Here is a 23,667-nt window from a genome sequence, read left to right as displayed (position 1 = left end):
TGACTTCAGTGTTTGTTACCAAGGGATATAATTCCTAGAATTTGTGCAATTTGTTCTGTGTTATTGAGATGTGAACTAAAGCCTTCACAGAGATGTTCAGCTGTTTCAATACACGATCTTCATCTTAACTCAGGAAGCCAGGTTTTAAACTGAGTTTCTTTCCATTTTAATTATCTCCCCATGTCGCTCCAACCTTTCCAGTCAAAGACGGATGTTTCAAGCTTATCACTTTAGAGCCAGGATGGCAAAATTAGAAAGAAGAAGTGAAATGAACCAAAAAGAATTCACAGATTTGCAGAATCGAAATCTAACCATCAGCCAAAATCTCATTTCTATCCTCTGGTAAAATGGGAATGGCAGAATGCAGTTCAGGGCCATGGGCTCCTGTTCACGTACTAATTCTGTGACCTTTAGGAAGCTATTTAACCTTATTCTCTGGATCCTTACCTGGAAAAAGGAATGAACATACCTGCCCATCCCATCTTATGTGGTTGAGAGAATGTGCTAGACCTGCCAGTCAATATAACGCCTGAGCTACTCAAGCCTCTTTTGTGATTTCCCATCTACTGTGGTAGAGTTTGTACCATATTGTAGCATGTGATGGATCCCATGGCCTCCTCAGGCTTCCGTCTGAATCCTCATCTTATTTTTACAGCCAAATTTCCTTAACCAGAGGCCATCGCTCCTGCCTCCCCCTCTCTTCCATACCCTTAATCTGAACTTAGCCCACATCAAACGTCAACCACCCAATGTCAGGCCCTCTCCTCTCACTGAGCAACTTTCCCCAAGTGTTTCCACGCTGTGCTCATGAATTTCCATAGCACAGTCATTATGCAAATCATGGTCCAAATCACAGTCCACTATGCAAATCACGCACCTTACTGGTGTCCATTTTAAGAATGAGAACTTTCATATGAAGAAAGCAGTCTTCTGTCTTCTCTGAAACTGATCATCTCCATGCAGCCAGAGTGTTACTAAGTTCTGGGCAGAGATGGAGAGAGAGCCCCCTCCCCATGTTGAGTCACCTGGCCCCAGAGGAGTTGTGCTTGTACCCAAAGACTCAAGTCTTTACTGGAAATGTCTGCCTGAAAAGTTCCCCTGGGAACATTCCTTTAACAACTCTCTCCCTAAAGCCTCAAAACTAGAATAGAAATGATTTATACCCTCCACTGTCCTTATGTAGCCCCTCCCGTGAGCCTCTCACCCTTCATGGTCAGTCTCTCATTTCTAGTTGGTCTTAGCTAGAACACTCTAGAAATGAATGAAATCTGAGAAATGTGTCATAAGTTTGGAACCCTTCAATTGGTGTAGTTAGGAAATAGTCACTCCCACTTCCTTCCAAGCACAGGACGGCGGGGCACACAGGAATGATTTCAGGGAGCAGCTCCTGAAGATAATATGCTTTCTTCACCCCTTTTTGATCCAACAAGATGCTAATAACCTACAAGTTTCATTTGCTGTGGAAGAACAGAGATGTGTGGCGGCTAGAGGTGGGTCAAGGGAGTCAGGTCAAGATTATTTCAAGATGGAAGAGACTTGAACATTTGTCCAGGCTGAGGGCAACCAGTCGGTGGTCGAAGTTGAAAATACCGGAGAATGAGAGAAGGTCATCTGGGAGAGGGAAGAGGTAGGGCGAAACCACCGCCCAGGGCGAAGGCTTGGTCTTGAACAAGCGTGGGTCCTGACTCACACCTGTGTCCACCAAGACAGCGAGCAGGCATGCATGAGAATGTGAACACATCATGGATGGTGGGGAAACTGTGGGACTCATGACAATGCTCTCTGTATTTCTCTAGGAGGTTGGAACTGGGATGATTGCTTAAGATAAGCACAGTGAGCTGGCTGAGTGTTTGCTTCAAGTACCCAGACAAGTTCTTGTCATAGAGTAAGCACTTAAGAAAGAAAGAAAGAGGGGAAGGCAGGCAGGCAGAAAGAAAGAAAGAAAGAAAGAAAGAAAGAAAGAAAGAAAGAAAGAAAGAAAGAAAGAAAGAAAGAGAAAGAGAGAGAGAGAAAGAAAGAAAGAAAGAGAGAAAGAGAGAAAGAAAGAAAAAGAAAGAAAGAAAGAAAGAAAGAAAGAAAGAAAGGGAAAGAAAGAAGGAAAGAAAGGAAGGAAGGAAGGAAGGAAGGAAGGAAGGCGGAAAGAAAGACAGAAAGAAAGAAAGAAAGAGAGAAAGAAAGAAAAAGAAAGAAAGAAAGAAAGAAAGAAAGAAAGAAAGAAAGAAAGAAAGAAAGAGAAAGAAAGAAAGAAAGAAAGAGAGAAAGAGAGAAAGAAAGAAAGAAAGAAAGAAAGAAAGAAAGAAAACAAAAAATTATACTCCCTTCTTTCTTCTTGACAGACTGAAATTTATAGCAAATGGTTACCTCCAAAGGCCTCATATAAAAATAGCCACCATGACATCACTCATATATTTTGCATTTTAAGTGAAACACACGAGCCTTCCTGAAAGTTTTATTTTAAACCTCGAACTATAATGACCTCCCTAAACGCATCTCAGTTTGGAAGATAACTTGGCCCAAGTGCAGGCTGTCAAAACGGCCCTCTGACCACACACACTCACTCTCTCTGACCCACACCATTTTCTGGGACCTCTCCGGCAAAGAGGTGAGTGCAGGAGGGAAACGCAACTCTGGGAGATTTTGATTTCCATGTTGTAAAAATTGTTGCCAGCCTGACAAATGAGACGGGGATAATCTAAAACATGGACCGTTTGCATGTTTGGCCTTTGAAGATGTTAATGAGTATCAGCTTTCCTGGGCCAAACCAGGTTCTTAGCTCCCAAATGTTTCAGATTTAGGCTGTCTTCCTTTGAATATTTAAAACCGTAAGGGTCATTTTGGGGAGGTTTTGTGCTGAGACTTGAGGGCAGCTGGCGGGCAGACCAGACCAGGCGGTGCCTGCTTTCTTCCCCGCCCAACCACTGCTGGCCCAGAGCAGGATGGGAGGAACACGGATGCCACGGGCAGGTCTAGACTCGGCCAGTGTTTCAGGGCTCCCAAGAGGATTCTCTGGTGAGAACTAGGGTTAGGAGTTTGGGATTTCTTGAACCCTGATTTTCTCTCTCTTTCTCGTCTTTCTGTCTTTCCCTCGCTCTCATCTCTTGTAAACAAGTAAGTCTGGTCTCTTTGGCTTGTCTTTTAGAACCTCTGGTCATTCACAAGACCAGTACGGCCCTAGAGAGGCAGGAGGAAGTCTCCACAAAATGCCTGGCACTATCCTGGGCACTTGGAACAGAGCTGTACTCAAAACAAACTCCCTCCCACCAGACCCTTTGGCCAGTGGAGGGATAGACAGACAAACAAAGAACACGCCAAGATGTGTGTGTGTCAGAGGTGATGGGGACCACAAAGGAGGAAGCGGGGTAAGAGACGGCAGGTGTGCTGCATCAGACAGGTGGGTCGGAGAAGGCGGGGACCGTGGAGAGCCAACATTGGAGCAGAGACTTGATGGCGGAGAGGATGAGCCACACCAGCAGCTGGAGAAGAGCGCTCTGGGTTGCAGAGTAACAGGCAGGGGAGAAGGCAGGATTGAGGACTTTGACTTGGTGCAGGAACAGGAGGATGCCAGGTGGCCGGAAAGAAGCACAGGAGGTAGACATGTGAGGTCAGGAGAGCATCTAAGGCCTCTTCCAAGGCTTTGAGCTTCATCCTGAGGGATGCTCGAAGTGATTTGAGCAAGAGAGTGACATGTTCTGCCTTAAATTCTATAAGACCCCTCTAACTGCTGTTTGGAAAATGGGCTGTTGGATAGCAAGTCTAGATAGATTACATCACCCCGGCTCCGGCGCTCAGTATGAGTGCCGGGACCATCGTGGTTTCAGCAAGAGCAGACTCCCTTGAGAAAGCATTCACAGGCCGCAATATAATGGACATGCACTTAAAAGTCTGATGACATTCACCTTGCAGATGGCATGTGCATTACACGGCTCTGCTGAAGGACAGACATACCACATCCTAGCCCAGTGACAAAATGCAGTGAACTTGACCTTCTATTTGTGGCATGTTATTTCACCAGCCAGAAAGCTCAAATACCAGACTGTTATGTTCAAAACCAGACATAGAAGCCAAAAGAAAAAACTGTCTGTCTTTGTTTTCCCTGGACCTGCCTCTCCTGGCAATCGGAGAGCTATCCCCAGAGAGCATGAAGGATGTCTCCATCCCAGTCCAGCCCACCAGGGGTCTGGGGTCCTTCTCAGGCATTTGTGACCAAAGCACCAGCTGTAACAAGATGTTCCTTTGCTTGGCTTGTCTCTTGTGCATGAGACTCTTTGAAGGGCCACGTGAAGGGAGGCTGATCACAGAAACCAGCTAATCGAAGACTTAGATACAAGAAATCATGAGTCCCAATTAAATATTGTTTATCAGCATTGTTAGCTTTCTTTAATTATTTCATCAACAAATACATGTCCCTAACACTCACCAAACACTGTTCTAGATGGTTAGTACTTGGCAACCAAAAGCACAAATGAAAATACCTGGCCTTGTGCATCTTACGTTTTATGGGAGAAAAGAGATGATATAGAATAAGTAAAGTACACAGTGCCAATTTTTTTTTTAAAAAAAGCACAACATAAGAGTTGCAAGTTACGTTTTATTACGGGGAAATTACTGAGGACTAGAACCCAGGGGACAGATTCTCAGATCGCTCTGAGGAACTGTTCCAAAGAGGTAAGGGAGGAGCCACAATATATAGGAGGTTTTGCTTAAAAAACAAACAACAACAAATCATGTAATCAAACGTCAAAAGATTTAGTGCTAATCACAAAAAAACAGACATCTCAAGGTAATGATTTCAGTGCTTTTCTATGTGTGGGAAGTTGCGAGAGTCTGGGCTCAGAGAAATTGCTCCTTTGATGTGCATCTAACCATCCAGGGCCAGTGCTCTGTTTTTCTCCATCCTCAACTCCCCTCTGGGTGCACATCTTGGGCGGCTGCAGCAGCTGATGGTTTAATGGCCACAATATCCTGTGTTTCCTGGAACGGCAGGCAACCTTCTTTGTTTACTGAAGTGGCAGGCAACATATTTTTTTTTATCCACAATATTATGTTAATGGAGAAAACAAAGTTAAAAGGGGATTTGGAATGGCTGCATTTGCAATTTGAAGAAGAGTGGTCAGGAGAGGCCTCAATGCCAAAGTGAAATTTGAGTGCAAACCTAAAACAAGTGATAGAACAAAATGATGAGATAGGTACAGATACAGGCATAGATGTAGGTGTAGGTATAAGTGGGTATAGATGATAGAAAGAATGTAAAAAATTGAAACAGAAACCTCAATTAAAGAAAATTAGGAAGCCAAAAGGGGGCGCTCTCATGCGCTGTGATGATCAGTCCAACAAGAGAAAAGTCCCCTCTTCTTTCCTGGCAAGGACTCGGCCAATAATAAGCCATGGACTCTTAGTTTACCAGAGCCCTCCAAACTTTCTTTTCTCCTCTGTTAAAAAAAGATCTCCTTCCCCTGCCATATGAAGACTTGTCCATGGCTCCCTGTGGTTGTGCAGACCACAAATTGCAGTTCTCTGCTGATCCTGAATAAGTCCTTTTTTAAAATGTATTTGCTGGAGAAATAACTGGCTGACTGACTATTTGTTTTAGGTCAACAAAAGATGACAGAGCTATTGGTAGAGAAAGACAGAGGTGTAGGTGTTGATATAGGAAGACGGAGGTGCAGGTGGAGGGTGGATAATATAGACACAGGTGTAGATGATCACAATTCTGACCCCAGTTACAGAGTGTGAAGATTTTCCCCCACAACAGGAAGTTCTCTGTGACACCAGTTGTGATTCAGCTCCACTGGGAGTCCTACAGTTCAACTCCACTCTGACGTTATCTACCCAGACCCACAAGTTACAGGTGTCTCACAAGGCCACCCCCCAACTTTAGATGCCAACTGCAAGTCTGGATTGGCACCTGGGCTTCTCACAGACCAGCTGTAGATTAGAGGTTCCAATGAGCACCTCCTTGGGTTCCATTAAATTGCCAAAGAAGCTCTCAGAACTCAGAGAAACATTTTACTCACTTGATTACCAGTTTATTATAAAAGGAATATAACTCAGGAACCGCCAGATGGAAGAGCCGCAGAGGGCAGGAGATGTGGAGGGGGGGGACAAAGCTCCCGAACTCCCCAAGGGTACTGCTGTCCCTAGATCTCCTCATGCTCGCCAATCCAAAAGCTCTCGGAATCCCCTCCTGTAGGTTTCTGTGGAGGCTTCATTATATAGGTATGATTAAATTGTTAGCCATCAGAATGAAGTCAATCTCTAGCCCTTCTCCCTTCTCCTGAGGTGGGGATAAGGGGTGGGGGGCAGAGGGTGGGGTGTGGGGCTGAAATTTCCAACCTTCTAATCCAAGGGGTTGGCTCCACCGGCAACCAGACCCTACCCTTAGGAGCTTTCCAAAAATAAACCTCATTAACATAGCAAAAGACTACTTTAGCACTCTCCTCACTTAACAAATTGCAAGAGTGTTAGAAAGTCTGTGCCAGAGCCCAACAGACCAAATAGATACTTCTTATTACATATGTATATCACATATCACATATATACATATCACAATATCACAATAAGATACATAGGTATATGTACAGATATAGATCTACACACACATCTGAGAAAAAAGCTTCCCAGGCAGGAAGAAGAGTGTGTGCAAATACCCTGTGGCAGGAATCTGCTTAAGGAGCAGCACAGAAACAGTATGCTTGGAGCCCAATGAATGAAGGAGAGAGGAGTATGAGGCAACATAGTGGGGAGGGAAAGCTCGTGGCTCATTCTAAGCCTTTCATTTTCACACTAGGAAGTGTCTTGTGGACAGGGAGTCACAACTGTATTGGTCAGCTGAGTGGCTTCCACAAGGGCAGGAGCAAGGAGACCAGGTGGACGTGGTTACAATAATCCCGGCAGGAGATAATGTGGAGAGGGACAATGGTGGCGGCAGTGAGACGGTGAGAAATGGTGAGATGGTGAGAAATGGTGAGATGCTTGATATAAGGCTGAAGGAGAGCCCAAAGGATGCTAATGTGGGATTCCTGGGAAAGAAGAGCATCAAATAGCTTTGTGATGGGCCTCAGGCAAGTGATTTGGGCTGAGTCTCTGAAAGAATTTGCTACCCATTAGTGAGATGGGGAGAGTGAGGGCAGCAGGTGGGGAGGGAGACACACGGGGCTGTGGAGGAAGGACCCTGACAAGGATTTTGGTGGAGCAGTGGGACAGAAGCCTGATGGAGTAGGTCTGAGAGAGAATGGGAGGAAGGAAACTGTAGATAGTGAGTTGAGAACACTGATTCAAGGAGTTTGCTATAAAGGGAAACTGAGACATGAGTCAGTGACCAGAGATGGAAGTGTCTGGAAAAGGTAACATATTGTAATGTATCTAGTATCTGTCATATATATCACTACATATATGTAATTTGCTTTATATACTTCTAGACATTATTATATTATACTCTATGTATATACATTGCTACAAAGACAATTTCTATAGAATATATGTAATATATATGTTATATATATGTGTGTGTGTATATATATGTATATATTTTATATATATATATGTGTGTGTGTGTGTGTGTGTATGTAATTACACTACCACAGGAGCTGTGAGGCCAGGATAGGTGATGAGTTTTCTAAGTAGATATTGCAGTCGCTGAGGATTATGATAGTGATGTTGGAAAGGGTGACAGGGGCCATGATCTGACATCTCCAAAAACGAGGGACTTGCTGTAGATTAGTCGATGACTAGTGGGTGGCATGGACTAATGACAGGAGATTCAGTGCTGGAGGGACAGAAGAAGGTGGAATAATGAATGGTCTGGAAACAGTAGGGAGGAGCAAGGAGGTGACCAACTTCCCCTCGAGGCCCAGCGGAATGAGGAGTGAGGGTAGGAAACAGCCACCACTTGAGTGGGCAGCAGGGACAGAGGTGTCCTCAAGGGAGACCCAGGCTTCAGGCAGAACAAGAAAGTGAAAGACATTCAGAATGGAGGATGAGGATACAGCGGACTTGGCTGATGAGTGGAAGCTGAGTTCCAAGGGACACCAGGGAAGGACTTCTGGAGTCGGGAAGGACTTCTGGAGTCAGGAAGGAGTGAGGGACGGGCTAAGAAAGGAACCATAGGATTGAGAGTCCATGGAATGAGTGATGCCATGGGAGCTTGAAGGACATGCACTGGCATAAAGGGTGTGGTGAGGCTCCCCTGATGGTCTCCAGGCAGAGTGGTGGTGAGTGAGACTGTAAGTGGGAAGGAGGAGCGAGGTGGGGTCTCCAGGAACCATGTCAGGTCCATGGAGGCTTGGAGCTGGGATAGTGAGAAGCCTTACCTGGAGCACCCAGAAAGCTCTCGGGTGCCTTCCTTGCTCTCCCAATAGATTTTCATTAACTCTGGAGAAGACCAAGTATATTGGTAATCCTGGGTGATAAAATGTGAGAAGGCTGGGGAGCCAGGAAGTGAGGCTAACGGTGGTCAACAGCGGCAAGTTATGGAGAGCTTAGCATCGTGTTAGAGACTTCAGCCTTTATCCCACAGATTTAGTCTTTGGGCTATGACAGGGGCTCTTATGAAGATCCTGGTCTTACTTCTACTCCCCCATCACCCTACATATCCATTCTACCCACAGCTTTGGGGAGCTGAGGATTTACCAGTTGTATATGTCAGTGTTCAACCAGAGAAACAGAGCCAGTAGGAGGTATATATTTTAAGAGATGGATTGTGAGGAATTGAATTATGCAGATGTAAAGATGGTCTAGAGAGTTTGAAATCTATGGGGGAGACCTCCAGGAAGGGCAGACTAGAACCATCAGGGATGGGCTAATGCTGAAATCCATACGTATGTGGAATTTTTTCTTTATCGTGGAAGCCTCAGCTCTGCGCTTAAGACCTTTTAACTGAATCATGCCCACCCAGATTATCTAGGAAAATCTCCCTTACTTAAAGCCAACTGATTATGGATTTTAATCACATCCACAAAATACTTTCTCCACAAAACCTAGGTGAATGTTTGGAGGAAAACTGGGGACTGAAGTCCAGCCAAGCTGGTCATCAAACTAAGTATGACACCAGTGTCGCCCCTAAAATCTGTAGATCCATGGTGAGAGTTCCTTCTGTGAGCAAGGAGTGGTCTGTGGAGGATGACAGGGAGAGGGTAAAGATGGTTCACCTTGCACTTCAGAAAAATCAGATCATTGGTCTTAAGTGGTAAAAATTCTTAGGAAGGAATTTGAGCAAACAGTACTAAAAATAAAATATGACTTTCTCCAGTGCAAATCCATGTGAATTACAGTTGATCTCAGTGGGAAATAAAGCAAGTTGGAATGAACCCCAAAGAAAAGTTATTCCAAATTTCCCTGGATATTCCAAGAAAGGACACGTTTGTCCAGTGCACAAGGATTTTTAACTAATAGTTCAAAGTTCCCAGCAGCTATGGCACCACTGAATTCACGATTAATGAATTGACAAATATTCATGGACACTTAATAAGTGCTCAGCATTTTAATGAAAATAGGGAAGTAGCAACAGTTCCTGCCCCCTTCCCAAGAGGCAGCTTCCCCAGGGAGGCCATCGGAACTCTTCCAATTGAAAGTGAGAGGACACCCACCTCAAGATGCTTTAGCTGAAAAACAAGTTTGGGGAAGAGTTCATCAAAGTCTGGGCTATATCTCTGGCTTCAGGTTCTGCTGGATCCAGGTACTCTAAGAACATAGTTGGAACTCTGGCTTTGCACATCTCTTACTTCTGCTTTTCTCTGAGGTAACTTCACGTTTGGTCAGGTCACTTCCAGCAATGGCAGAAAGGGTCAACAAAACCTCCAGGCCGACATGCTAGTGCAGTAATCCCAGCAGAAAAGTCCCAGGGCTGAGTTTCACTGGACTCATGTAAGTCACGAGCCCTCCCGTGAATGAATCGTTGTAACCAGAGCAGTGTAATAACCTGAAGAGACTGGAACGTAAGTGGGAGAGAGAAAGGTCCCCAACAGAAAATCAAGAGGCTATTCCAGAAGCAGGAACAGACATTGGGTAGACAATAAAAGGCAGGCCCTGCTACAAGAACTTTACAACTGAAGGTCCAGAAACCAGTGCCAGTCAGAATAGAGCTGGGAATTCCACTGGGTGTACTGCCCCAACTTCCAGGCTATTTCCTCATCCCTAAAGGGAAGAGGGGGGACTCATAACAACACTCACTATGTCTCACTGCTACAAGTATTATCAAAAAATCAAATGCAGTATATATAAATATGCCTTATAAATCATAAATCATATGCAAATAAGACATGATAAGCACTTTATCCATGAGGTGAGGGTTGAGTTTGTGCTGCAAAGGGGAAGCAGGAAGGTAGAAAGCCAGCAGGAAGAAGATCACTCTCTGGGCAAAGTCACCCACAGGTGAAGGGAGGCTTGTTCTGTCCTAACGCAATGCAATGATCCTTTGTATTCAGAATTTCTATCTGTGAGAATGAACTGAAATAATAATAGGGAAGACTTGTTCCTTACTAGCTGTATGACTTTGGGAAAATTTTTTCATCTCTCTCTCTGTTTCCTCATCTGCAAAGTGGGATAATGATAGTACTTGCCTCACAGGATAATTGCGAGGATTGAATGTGTTAACACAGGTAAAGCACCAGGTATGTACTAAGTGTTCTATAAATACTAACTATTGTCATTGGTCCTCAAAATCATCTGGATTAGTAGGAATTCTTATTCCTCTTTTTTTTTGGATGAAAAAAACTGATGCATAAAAGAATTCAGTGAGTAAAGTAAGATTTGAACCCAGATCTGACAAAATTCATCAGGACCTGACAGATACAGGCAGGTGGGGAGGGAGACCAGGAGCCAGGGAAGAAAGAAGGGAGGGGGATTTACCTGGATTTATTTTAAGCAGGAGTAAACCAGGTATTCTAGAATATTCCTTTAGCCTTTGAGTGAGTGATAGTAATTTGAATGGCTTGGTTGGAGAAAGTTTGAGCCAGCATCAGAAAAGAAAACTGAAAATTTTAGGAACATGCCATAGATAACATGTTGAATTTAAGTGCTCTTCTATGGAATCCTGAAACCCTCCACTCCAGACATGGAGAAACCAGACTCCATTATTTGCCAGGAGATGGAGGTTGCACGTTCATGCCGTCATGGTCCACACCTGTGTGTATCTAGAGGCAGTTACCTTATATCATCTAATTTGCTCCTCACCAAGATGGCCCCAGAGTGGATACAACCTTCCTCTCAGCCCCACGGTATGGGTAAGAACAGAGGGACAGAGCCCATGTGTGAACCAAACCTCACCCAAATCCAGAGTTCTTCAGCTCCAGTCACAGGCATCCGTCCAGGAGAGCAGCCCAGCCCAAGGGTGCTAGCCCTGCATTCCACACTCCACGAACCCCGAGGTACATCCCTGTCTATCCCACACTCTGCACAGCCTCTCCGGGATGCTGAGTGGCATCTCCCTTCTCAGAGTATGGGCTGGGGCCATGAGGCTCCGGGAGAGTAGAGGATGAAATGGGAGAGGTGTTTGACCCAGGAATTCCTTGTGAGTCTGCTTTGCCTGTCTGCAAATCTATTTCCTTTCTCCATCTCCTAGCAAGAAACTGCAGTAATTAGCTTTTTTTTTTAAAGCCTCGTAGAGAGTTTTCAAGAGGGATTTCAGTGAAAGTGTAGGGGTAAGAGGAACCAGGAAAACAGGTGAATTCCAAAGACTGGGAGTTTGCTATCCTTCAACAAGGAAGCAATCATGACAATTGCAGTAAAAGCCCAGAAATAGACTATGAGCTTGGCTGGGGACACGGTCTCCCTCACTGAACACTGACTGGTCCCCCGGGGCAGCTCTGCAGAGCTCTCCCACAGTGCCTGAGAGAGGTGGGGAGGGAACGGACCTTCTGGGAAAGCTAAAGCACATTCTAGGTCAGTGGTTCCCAAGCCGGGCCTTTCTCAGAGTCACCTGGGAGCTTGTTAAGAGGTAGACTCCTAAAGATTCTGACTCTGAACATGTAGGGCAGGGCCAGGACATCTGCTGTCTTAAGAGGGTCCCTGGAAATTCCGAGGACAAGATGGGTCCTAGAACCATCACTCCAGGTAGCTTCCTTGCTGTGTGACCTGGGGCAAGGGAGGCCACCTCTCTGAGCCTGTAGCATAGAGAGGGCTTGCAAGAAATCCTTGACTAGACGAAGCTAGGCAGCCTGATGCATGTCGGTAGGGGAAAGCCCAGGTGAGTCAGAGCCCGCCCAGACCTCAAAACCCCAGCCCTGGGCAGAGCTGCGCACTCACCGAGCGCTGCTGAGTGAAACAGAATGTTGGAGAAAACAGATGTGTATGGACCCCACTTTTTAAACTAAATTATCTCAGTATGTGTACATGTTTGTGCAGAGTGAAAAATGCGTGGAAGAATGTGCATGCAAGTCTGTTAATGGGAATCATTGAGGACTAGAATTCAGAGGAAGAGATTTGTGGAAAGTGACTCACATTTTTTTCTTTATATACTTCTGTATGGTTTTGATTTTTTACAACAAATATGTTAATAACTTTCCACAAAAACAAATATATATATATATATATAACTGAATCTCTCTACTGTACCTATGAAACTAATGCAGCATTGTAAATCAGCTATACTTCAATTTAAAAAACAGAATAGGTGTTTGATCCCAACTGAATTGGACTCTGCTGTTCACACTTGGGGACTGCGGGCGAGATGGAGAGGAGTCTCACAGGTCGTAAGCCCTAAGACCTGACTCTAGCACTTTCTTACCTCAAGCACCGGAAGTGGCCTGGGTAAGAAGCCTGCAGCCAAGGGGATGCTAAGCATTGATAACAATGTGAACACTCCATCTGTTTCCCAAAAGTAGACTGTCTCATAATGGATCCTTGGGATTTTAATTTATGGAGGTGCTTGACCAATGCCATGAAAAGGCCAGGACACCCAGGGCCACCTGGTAAAGCACCTGGCTGGACAGGAGGCAGAAGGAGAGACAGAAAACTCCAGACCAGAACATTTATTGTGTCTTCCGCGGGAAGGGTGAGGCAGGACTCGGTAAATAGGATTGGCTAGTTTCAAATATTCCAGCCAGGGGTGGAGGTATAACTCAAGTGGTAGAGCACATGCTTAGCATGCACAAGGTCCTAGGTTCAATCCCCAGTACCTCCTCTAAAAATAAATAAATAACCCTAATTACCTCCCATTACCTTCAACCCCCCAAAAAATTAATTAATTTCTAAAATAATTAAAAAAAGAATATTAAAAAAAAATTCCAGCCAACTCTGGGGCACAGGGACTGTCCCTAGCTGTCTGGGACCTGTCTCTGGGGTGATTTGGGGCAGGGGGAGTATTGGCTTGGTGTGTGAGAGCTGGATAAAGGAGCTGTTTGGGGGTCTGGACTCTGGATTGGACTTTGGATATGAAAGGCACGCTCCCAGATGAGCCCTTTGCTATGTCTCCAAGTTGGTGAGGCCTGGGAGGGGCAGTCTCTCCCAGGGTAGTGAGGCCATAGATGCCGGGGCATCAGGAACATAGAAAATAAGAAAATATGGTGACAACAATCGGCTCTGTGATGAATGAATGTCAAATAGACAGATTCAGAATCTAAGGAAACATAGTTAGAACAATGACCCAATTAAGAGGCCAGTATCCTGGGTCATCACTCAGATGTCCTCTGCAGGGGGCGAGATGGGTAAATAGAAGGAGGCAGGGCCAAGACCAGGGGCCCAAGAGCAGGGCCAATAATCTAAATGACACTGAACAAAACAGCAGAAAGTCATCAGGCCTACTGTGTGCTGAGCCAAAACCAAGCACCCTAAATATATTATCTCTAACAAACCTTTGAAACAGTATTACTATCACCATTTGACAGATGAGAAAACTGAGGCTCAGAGGGGATAAGTGCTTTACACAAATTCACCCAGCCTGTAAATGGTGGGGACAGGATTTCATCTCTGTCAGGATGATTCCAAATTTAAAGCCTGATTCCTCATAAATGTGGGCTTGAACCTGGGCAGATGCTGCTCTCCAAGGAGACTGAGTCTGGTGAGCTAAGGGGAAGGCAGAGGGTTTTATACAATGATGGTTCCCTGTCAGGATGTTGCCACATGACAGTTCCAAGCACAGCACAGCAGCCAAACAAGTAACTTAGTGCAGCTGAGACTTCCATAAAGCTCTAATCAAGGCAGGTGGCACTCCAGTGGCTGGGCAGCAGGACTAGAGGAAGGCTGCAGCCAGAGAGCACCCAGATGTGAGAACTCAGCACTTATACTGCACCCTGGGCCCCTCAGTCCAGATCCCCACCAAAGAGGGACAGAGCCAGCCTCAGTCAGGTTCGGAGACAAGGCTGGACCCAGAGGGGCCAGCAGTGGACAGGAGGGAGCAGTGCTTCTAAACGGGAGGGCCAGGGGCAGACAGGGACTTACAGAGTTCTTATCCAGAGGTCAAGTGAATTAACACAACCGTGCACTAACTCTTCTGTGAGCTTCCAGTGTTAACTTTAGTTTGAGGGGAACTTGAGGAGCCCCAAAGTTTGCTAATCACACGACAGGGCTGACTTCAGGCATCTCTTTCTCCTAAAGGCCTTTTGCAACCATCCAACCTTGGGTGAACGTCTGATCTATGAGATCACCAGAGCTCACAGTCGTGGCTAGGCACACATGCTCCATGTCACACTGGGCATGAAGACCATAAGTCATGGCTCTTCCTTCAAGGGACTCACAGTCATCAGAATGAGACCATCTCAGCACCCTCTAGGCTGTGAACACTCCCAGAGACTCTAAGGCTTCACTTAGAAACAGGCTTTCTGAGAAATGAAAATAAGCAACACTGTTTGGAATCAGCTTCACTCTAGATCCTAAATTAGGACACATAACAGCCCACCTGAAAAAGCCCCACTCACAGCCAAGGAGTTGCATTAACAAACCCCATGAAAATCCCCCACCCAATGCCGGCAACTATTCTACCTCCAAAACTCCCCAAATCATCCAAACTGCATTTGAAGTTACCAGGGCATACAGTGAGATAAAGTGCCACCCCCGCACCCCCTCCCAGCCCCACGCAGAGCCCATCCTCAACCAGACCACCACTCGAGCATTGCAACAAATCTGGTCTTGCTGTTCTCCTCCATCTTGGCTACTACCCTTAATCACTCATGCACTCATTCAGCCAACAGTTTCCTGAGGACCAGTCATGGGTCAGAGGCTGTATTTGTTTCCGGCAACACAAACAGGCATGAGATATGGTCCTAAGTGAAAATGAGCTTTTAGGCCCTCAAAACAATAGCGACTTTATTTTTCCACACCCTGCTGGGAATTTTGAAACACATGGGGTTGGTTACCAAGAGTTCTAATGAACCCCAGCTAGGATCCATTTACCAAACACGAAGCACAAGCCCAATCATATTAGACTCATGCTTAACCATCATTGATCTCTCATCAGTGTGCAAGCGCCTTTATTTGACATCTTGACAGATTCCTGCCTACTATTCATGCCTTCTCCTCCAATGTTAACCTGCAAAGGCTCTGTGCTTTCAAAATTTCCGTTCCATGACCATCTTTGCCCACGCTCAGGTCTCCTTTGAATGGGCACCTCCTACTCAAACTTCAGAGCTGAGTTCAGACACCCATTTCTCCAGAAGACCTTCCGTGACCATCCCTCTTGAGGCAGCAGTCCACTTCAGCATCCCTGGGTGTCTCTGTAAGCGCTCTAGATAGTGGTTGAGCACATGCATTCTTTGTCACACTGCCTGCACTGCCCATTCCAAATCTGCTACTCTGTGACCCTGGCAGAGTTCCTTCATATCCCTAAGCCTCAGTTTCCTTTTACCTATAATGAGTTGTACGGATTAAATGAGATGGCCCTGGTAAAGACGTAGCCCAGTGCTTGAGCACATAGTAAGCACTTAAGTGTTAGCTGCTGGAATCTCAGAATATTTACAACACTGACTTTAATTGTTACCTTAATTTGACTATCACTTCCTCATGCACTGCTTGCATGACTCTAAATAACTATATAGGTGTTAAGGACATGAATGAATGAATTGATAGGCCACTTGCAAAATTTGCAAAGTGCTTTTCAAGTAATTTGTCCTGAGTGCCCACTTGGGGCCGGACACTGCTCCAGGGGCTTTCCCAGATATCAGCTCATCTGCTCTTCCCAATATTCCTAGGGGATTAAAAAATCCGCTGCTATGATTACATTTCTCAGATGAGAAAAATAAGCCCAGAAAGTTTATGCAATTTTTCCAGGGCTTTGCCATTAAAGAATGGTAAGACAGGGGTTTAAGCCCAGATTGCCTGGCTCCAGAGAGGAGCTGTTACTGTGATCCAACACGCACCCTGGATTTTAGGGAAACAAGACTGAAGCTAAGATCATTGTCTCTGGGCCAATAATAATTCCAAGATGTAACGCTTCATTCTTAGAGAATGTCTAAGATCGTACATATATTTTTTAATTGTAGAGAGAAGAAATAACTGAAAAAAGAAGAAAGCATTTACGGACCGTAAATTGCAGGAAAACCTAAAGGCAGCAGCTCCCATGGCTGTGATAGGGTTAGATGATCTGTGTAATCCATCTGAAATCAGCCGAGTCTGTTCAGAGGTAGTAAATAATGCTGTCAACAGCACTAAATTTGGTGCACAAGAAGATACATGAAAGGAAGTGGAGAGAAACAGAAAAGGGTTAGGTTCTAGTGTTTTGTTTCCCAGTGAACACAAGAAATCTGAAACCCTCTGCAACAAAGAAGATTACTTTGGGGATTCTACAAAATTTCCCCTTCAAAACTCAGGGAAACCATGTCCACGATGGGTGATGGATGGTCTGCTCTGATTCACACCCTCCTGCCAGCCCTTCCAACCTCCTCCATGTCCAGACTTCCTAACATCTGATACAGAAATTGCTGGCTTTTCTTGCCCTATATTAGTCAGAGGCTGCATTACACAGGAGTAACAAACACATCCCAAATCTCAGACCACAAATCTTAAGACCACAAAGATTTATGTATTTTTATTGCTGTTATAGTTATTGCTACATTTTGTTGTTGCTACAATATTGTTAATAGCTGCATGCTCAACGTGGGGCAACAGAGAAGGCATTCAGGGACCGGGCCAGCTCCGCCATCTTCCTGTACTGTACCACCATCATGGCTCAAGGCTTCATAGTTCACTGTGGAAAGGGAGGAAAGCATGGCGGTGGTTCTTGTCACTTACACTCACATTATGCCGCCCAAGCAATTCACCTGGTCACAACTAGCTTTGAAGGTGGAGGAAAGGGGACATTGCGGAAGAGGACAGAACTGGAAATGCTGGTGGGCACAAGTGCTGTGTACCTCACGTAGGAGAAGTCAGAATACCCCTACAAAGGTCTGTTTCCACATTGCAGATGGTCAGTGAGGAGGGAGTGGTAAATAAACAAACTGGAACCAGGAATACATGCCATATTGGTTTTTTAGGACGTCTCTCGTTAGGAGAGCCTGGCTGGTGTGAAAACGGATGAGTAGGGCTGGAAAGAGAGAACCTTGGAGTCATAGCTTTCTCATGAGCTACACTGATCCTCTGGAGACCAAAGGCTGCATAGGAGGGCAGAAACCACAATCAAATTTGGAGCCCAGTTACCTGTGGCCCCCATCCCCTCTCTGCACTATTGTTGGTCAAACAGCTGGATGTACCTACTAATGTCTGAGTAACACCCAGAAAGAAACCAGGTGGCCAGGGCCCCTGCATGGGGGATGCGAGAGGGAGAAGACAGGGAGGAAAAACAAATACAGAAGGCAGATTAAAATATATATGACATGAATGATCTATCCCAGAGAACAAGGAGATTATTTCTCTTCAGTTTTAAACAAACTGACAATGTGGGTTTAAAGAAAAAGCAGGTTCAAAGAAGAAACAGAAGTGATCAAAAGAGAAATAAAAAGAAAATCAGTTGAAAAGCAAGCTGGAAGATAAAAATAAAGCAATTATAGAGATGAAAGTCAATTTAGAAGCAACAGAAAAGAGATAAGAGCTGTTGAAAGCACAAGCCAAGCGTAAGATAGCACACGCAATGAAACAGAAAGGGAGAATGAAATAAAAATGATTACACAGCAGACAACACAAACTGAGAGAAAAGGGAGGCTGACAAACACACACTGATATTCTGAACAGGACAAAGGGGAACAGGGGAAAAAGCTGGAAGAAAATTTTAAAAAGGCTCTTGAAGTAAAGAAAGCTAGACATCTCTAGATTTAAAGGGCACACCCACCGTATTCTAGCGGGGGAAGCAGGATTGGCAACATGAGGATGTGTACTGTGAAGATACTGAAATTCGGGGGGGAAATGTTCCATCTGCGTCGTGCGGAGAACGCAGACCACAAGATTCCTCTCTGTCCCGCTATGACCCTCGGCACAAGAAAACAACAGGACATCTACCACATTCTTAGGGGGAAAGGGCGACCCAAGAGTTTTCTGCTCAGGCAAATTATGCTGCAACTATAAATGAAACAGGCACACGTTCTTAAACATGCAGGAATTCAAGGACCACAGTAACAAAGCGCTTCTTGAAAAATATTTGATGATGAAATCCAGCATCCAGGACAAGGCATGAATCAAAATTAAACACCCAGGCATGGAGAAAAAGGACAACAGTACACTCTAGATTCGTTTAATCATAGCACTGAAACTGGGAATGTGTTGGCAGCACAGAATATAAACATGGTAATTCCAGGCAGTCCAAAAATAATAATGTAACTAATAAGAATCAGGAGAATCAGGGTGGAAGAAAGCAGGAAGGGCATAAACTCATCCTCTTTCACGGCACAAAGTAAATGCGTATTGTATTAAGTGGAAACATACAGAGTTTTATAAAAACAAAATAATGCCAAACTCTTAATATTTTTTCATAATTGTCTTCTATCCTTAGAAACATCTTTCAGGGGCTAATATCAGTTGTTATGAATAAATATTTTTCTGAGGTTTTACAATTCCTTCTGTTTGATTCTAGTTTGTTTTTCTTCCGGGAAACTCAAGCAGACTTAGGTTTCGCTTGGAGAGCGCAGACCCTCGCGCACAACACTCAGGCTTCCCAAATTGGGCTCAGTAATCACTTCAATTTAATGTACATTGAGTTATTTGGAATTTTAATAATTTGCATATTATTCCGTGGAGTTACTAATGGAGTCAGCGCCCACTTTTCCTTGGTGATAAATGTGTCAATTAGGGACACTTTGGCTGCAATCAACAGAATATCCGAGTAACAGCAGCTTAAACTAGGAAGGGTTTTTATTTCTTCACATAGCAAAAAATCAGAGGGTCGCTGGCATCGGTTCAACAGCTCATTAAAGCCACTAAGATCCAGGCTGCTTCTCTCTTCCCACTATTTCATTCTTAACATGTTATCTTTCATCCTCATGCTTGTCATCAAGATGGCTCTGAGCTTGAGACAGAGCTTCTGTGCTCATCACAGGCGGAAGAGAAGGCAGGGAGGTACCGATTGTGTCTGTCTTTGCAATGGGAAAGTAAACCTTTCCAGAATTCTCCATTTGATGTATTTTTGTACCCGATTGACTAGAATCATGTCACCAGCCTCCCAAGGCCACCTGCAAATGAGGCTACGCAGTGGGCATACATTGCCATCTTACGAAATCGGAATTCTGGTAGCAATAGTAGAGGAGAAATGGATATTGATTTATTCCCAGTATCTGCCACAAAAAGAAACCCAGAAAGCTCAGGAAACTAAAATGTAGCAACCCTGTTCCTTCCTCCTAGTCCATCTCTGTTGAGGAGTTATCACTTCCCCTACTGAGTGTTTTGTCACATGGATAATTTTGGTTTAGGATAAAATCTGAACAGAGTGATCTTTCAGAGATGAAAACCAGATAACGTTCCTCTCCCACTTCCTTCAAGATCTTCCCGATGAACTCCAAATACAATTTAAACTCCTCCCCATGGTCTCCAAGACCCAGCAGGATGTAGCCCAGCATAATCTAGCTCATCTTCAGTAAATACCCTTGCCCTGGCTCTCTCCCAGCCATCTCATGCCCTCCCTGCTCTCCTGGGAACAGGCTGGATTATTCCTACTTCAGTGTCCTGACAAGGGCTACCCCTCTGCAGGGACCTCTCATCCCCCCAGATTCATGGGTCACACCTTTGCCTCATTTACATCTCTACTCTAATGTTGCCTCCTCTGGAGACCTCCTCTGATCTCCTCCCCAAGACTCACCGTCCTCTTAAGTGCTCTCTAGACATCCCAGCACCTCCTGCTCCTTGAGATTATCACTGCATTTGTTCCCTCGGTTGACATCTGCCTGCCACTCTACAGCACCACTCCCTGAGGGCAGGACTATTTTCTGTCTTATTTGCCCTGTTTCCCCAGTGCCTGGATTCGTGCTTTGCACATCTTAGGTTCTCAGCTGATCTCTGTTGAGTGAGCAAGGGGATGGACCAGAGTTAAAAACCCAGAGATCAATATCCAAGCAGAACCAGCAGGGACATGAGTTCAGGGTAGCAGACTGAGGGTAGGAACCCACGGAGAGCCCCTAATGGTGCGATGTATCAGAGAGGAGAGTAAGAAGACAAATAACACGTGCTCACTGCCCTCAAAGGAGCTCGCTGCCCTCAAAGGAGCACACTGCTCACCATGCATAGAACAGTTCACACAGGGGACTCTGTAAAGGGAAAGAAGAGGAAAGGAGGGTGTGGGCAAGTATGACAGCCACTAGCTTCACATTTCCAAACTGGAGAACGGTGCACAGAGATTCCACTAGAGGCATGCATATTGCAATATTATTGGCAAAAGCAAAAGTTAAAAACAATCAAACCATCCACAATAGGGAATTAGTTGAGACAACTTCAGCATATACACATAATAAAACATTTAAATTGCATTGCAGAATTAGATTTTATTATACAGAAATGTGAGTAAATATAGAGTAAATGACAAGGGATTCCCCCAAAAAGTAATGCAGAGAATCGTGTAATTTAAAAAAGAGAGAGAGAAAGAGAGAGACTGTGAATCTTTCCAGATGTAGATCCCAAAATGATAAGGTTATTTCTGGGTGGTCTGATCACAGCTGATTTTGATTTTCTTTTCTGTTGTTGTTTACCCATATAGCCTCATTTTCCCATGATTAATATGTATTAATTGTGTGATCTTCTACTTTGGAATAACTGAGTCAGAATGCACATTTCAAATCCCCTCTCAACAGTATGAAGAAGCACTAGACATCAGAGGCTCTTTCCTCAGAGCAGGAGAGCAGCCTGCTATTAAATATTATTTTAGGCACATGCAAATGTTTAGAAGTCTCAGCTGGGCATGTGGACAAGCATGTCAGGAGGGCAGCACCAACGGCACAGCCAGGAGGTGACCTAGGTGGCCCTAAACTTGAGGGTCAGTAGCACCGTGTGGACTTGGGAAGCAGCCACCAGGGCCAAAATGCCATGTCAAGTTGCAGCTTGTGCCAGACTCACTCCATCTTCAGCATGTGCAAATTAGGTGTCACTCTCCCATTTTACAGATGAGAATCCTGAAGTTCAGGGAGACTCTCAATTGTCCAATATACTCCAAGAGTGAAAACGAGACCAGCTCTGCCTGACTCCAAAGTTTCCCTGCACCCATTAACCTTCATACGTGTCAGCCTCAAGCCTAAGCAAGCGGGAGACACCAAGTGAGCAGTTAACCCAGTGGCTGTCAAACATTTCTTGTTGTTCTGGAACCACTGGTCTGAATAAAATCTTAATCAGAGGCAAAATCAAATAGAACACTGACTACAATGCAGTATCCAATCTGGGTCCTGGAAAAGACAAAGAGCATCAGTTGGAAAGCTGGTGAAATCTGAGTCTGGAGTTTAATAGTAAAAAGATAGACAGGTAGGTAGGTAGGTAGGTAGGTAGATAGATAGACAGACAGACAGATAGATGGAATGATGAGGGTGAGGAGGGGGCTAATCTGCTAAAGTAGAAACCTATCTACTCCGTCACCACCACCTCCTTCCATCTCAGCTCCAAAGAGAGTTCCAGACCCCCCGAGGGACCACTTTGGATATCCTTGAGCTGGCCCAATCAGCTCACTTTTATAGATGAGGAAATCAAAGCCCAAAAATGGAAGTAACTTGGCCAAGACCATTCAGCTAGACGTTGGCAGAGTGGACTGGAAGCCCAGTGTTACGGACTGAATGTTTATGTTCCTTCAAAATTCCTATGCTGAAGCCTTAGCCCTCAATGTGATGGTATTTGGAGATTGGAGTCTTTGGGAGGTAATTAAGTAGATGAATTTATGAGGGTGGGACCCCCTTGGTGGGATTAGTGTGCCCATAAGAAGAGGGGGAGAGACCAGAGCTCTCTCTCTTCACCACGTGAGGATACGATCAGAAGGTGGCCGTCTGTAAGCCAGGAAGATGGCTCCACCAGAAACCACATTGGCTGGCACCTTGATCTTGGACTTCCCCACCTCAAGAACTGTGAGAAATAAATGTCTGGTGTTTAAGCCACCCAGTCCGTGGTATTTTTTGTAGCAGTTTGAGCTGACTGAGACACCCAGACTCCCCTAGGCCAGTGCTCCTTCCAGTACACCAGCTGGGGTCCGAGGACACATGTAATTCTGAGGTCAATTTTCAGTTCCATCTCTACTCAGAAACAGTTCTAACTAAAATGTACCACTCTCTAAAATTGTTGGATTTTGCAAAGGTGAATTCATTTTATCAAACATCTATGTTCCTGAAAGGCTAGACACAAGTGAAATATTGTTGATGTAAATAACATGAATTTGCTCTTTTTTTTTTCACTTCTTACACACCACTGTATGACTGAAGCGAAGGTCCTCGGCACCCAAACTATCTAGGAAGCTTATTAAAAATCCAGGCTGCTGGGCAAACCTAGATTTTTTTTAAATCATTAAAACTTGAGTATGGGTCCCTGATACCTATATGTAGAGCTCCCATTTTTCTCAGCAAAGACAAACTAGAGAATGAAGGATGAGGGATGAATGTGGAAGGAAGACTTATTTCCACTCAATATGCCTTTTTATTATGTGAATTTTTCAAATACCACTTTGTGCTGCCTATTTAAAACTAAATAAACTTTAAAATTCCCCATGCACAGCCATAATAGGGAATTACAGACCTAGTGAGACACTGTTGGATCTCTTAAAACTAGAGGATTGTACAGAGTCAGCTTTAAGGGCAGCCTAGCTGGGTGGAGCTCCCGGTTGAGATAGTGGACTGTGGCTGCGTCCGACAGCCCAGGGTCTGAACCAGACTCTGCCCTAAATTGTGTTCACTCTTCTGAGCATCTTGTCTGTTAAATCCGTATAATGGGACCCACCTACCAGACCTGAGAGGATGGATGAAGACAATGAATACAAAACACTCAGCACAGAGCTTGGCACATAGCCAGCCCCCAGTAAATAATAGACATGCTTCCTCTTTCTTTGTTCCGGAGCCCCTGCGCTGGGATGGAGATTACTGATATGATTAGAACTGAATTATTTTGGAAAGCAAAACTCTTCTTTGTTTCGTGAAACCAAATCAGTTGACTTTAAGCAAAGAAAGTGTATGTGCCAGAAAGTTCTCCACATGCCCTGCTAAGTGCTAATGGCCAAGATTTCTCGCCCCAGTTTTCTAGCCATCAGCACTGATCTAGGAAATTTGAGCCCCTTGGGTGTTTTCATTTAGAGAAATGTGTGTATTCGTAGTTTTCTTGGCCATCTTCCACACTATTTTGAAGATTTGGCTTACTCCTTTGTTT

General features: G+C 44.8%; 1 protein-coding gene across 5 annotated transcripts in view; it reads left to right on the top strand.

Moving 5' to 3' along the window:
• C1QTNF7 (C1q and TNF related 7) overlaps positions 1-23,667 on the top strand; it is a 99,195-nt gene that overhangs the window by 37,234 nt on the left and 38,294 nt on the right. The gene's annotated exons all lie outside the window — the stretch shown is intronic.

This window comes from Vicugna pacos, chromosome 2, assembly GCF_048564905.1.
Source record: "Vicugna pacos chromosome 2, VicPac4, whole genome shotgun sequence".
NCBI lineage: Eukaryota > Metazoa > Chordata > Mammalia > Artiodactyla > Camelidae > Vicugna > Vicugna pacos.
Note: the sequence above shows the minus strand (reverse complement) of the source record. Positions and strands in the feature narration are given on the sequence as shown.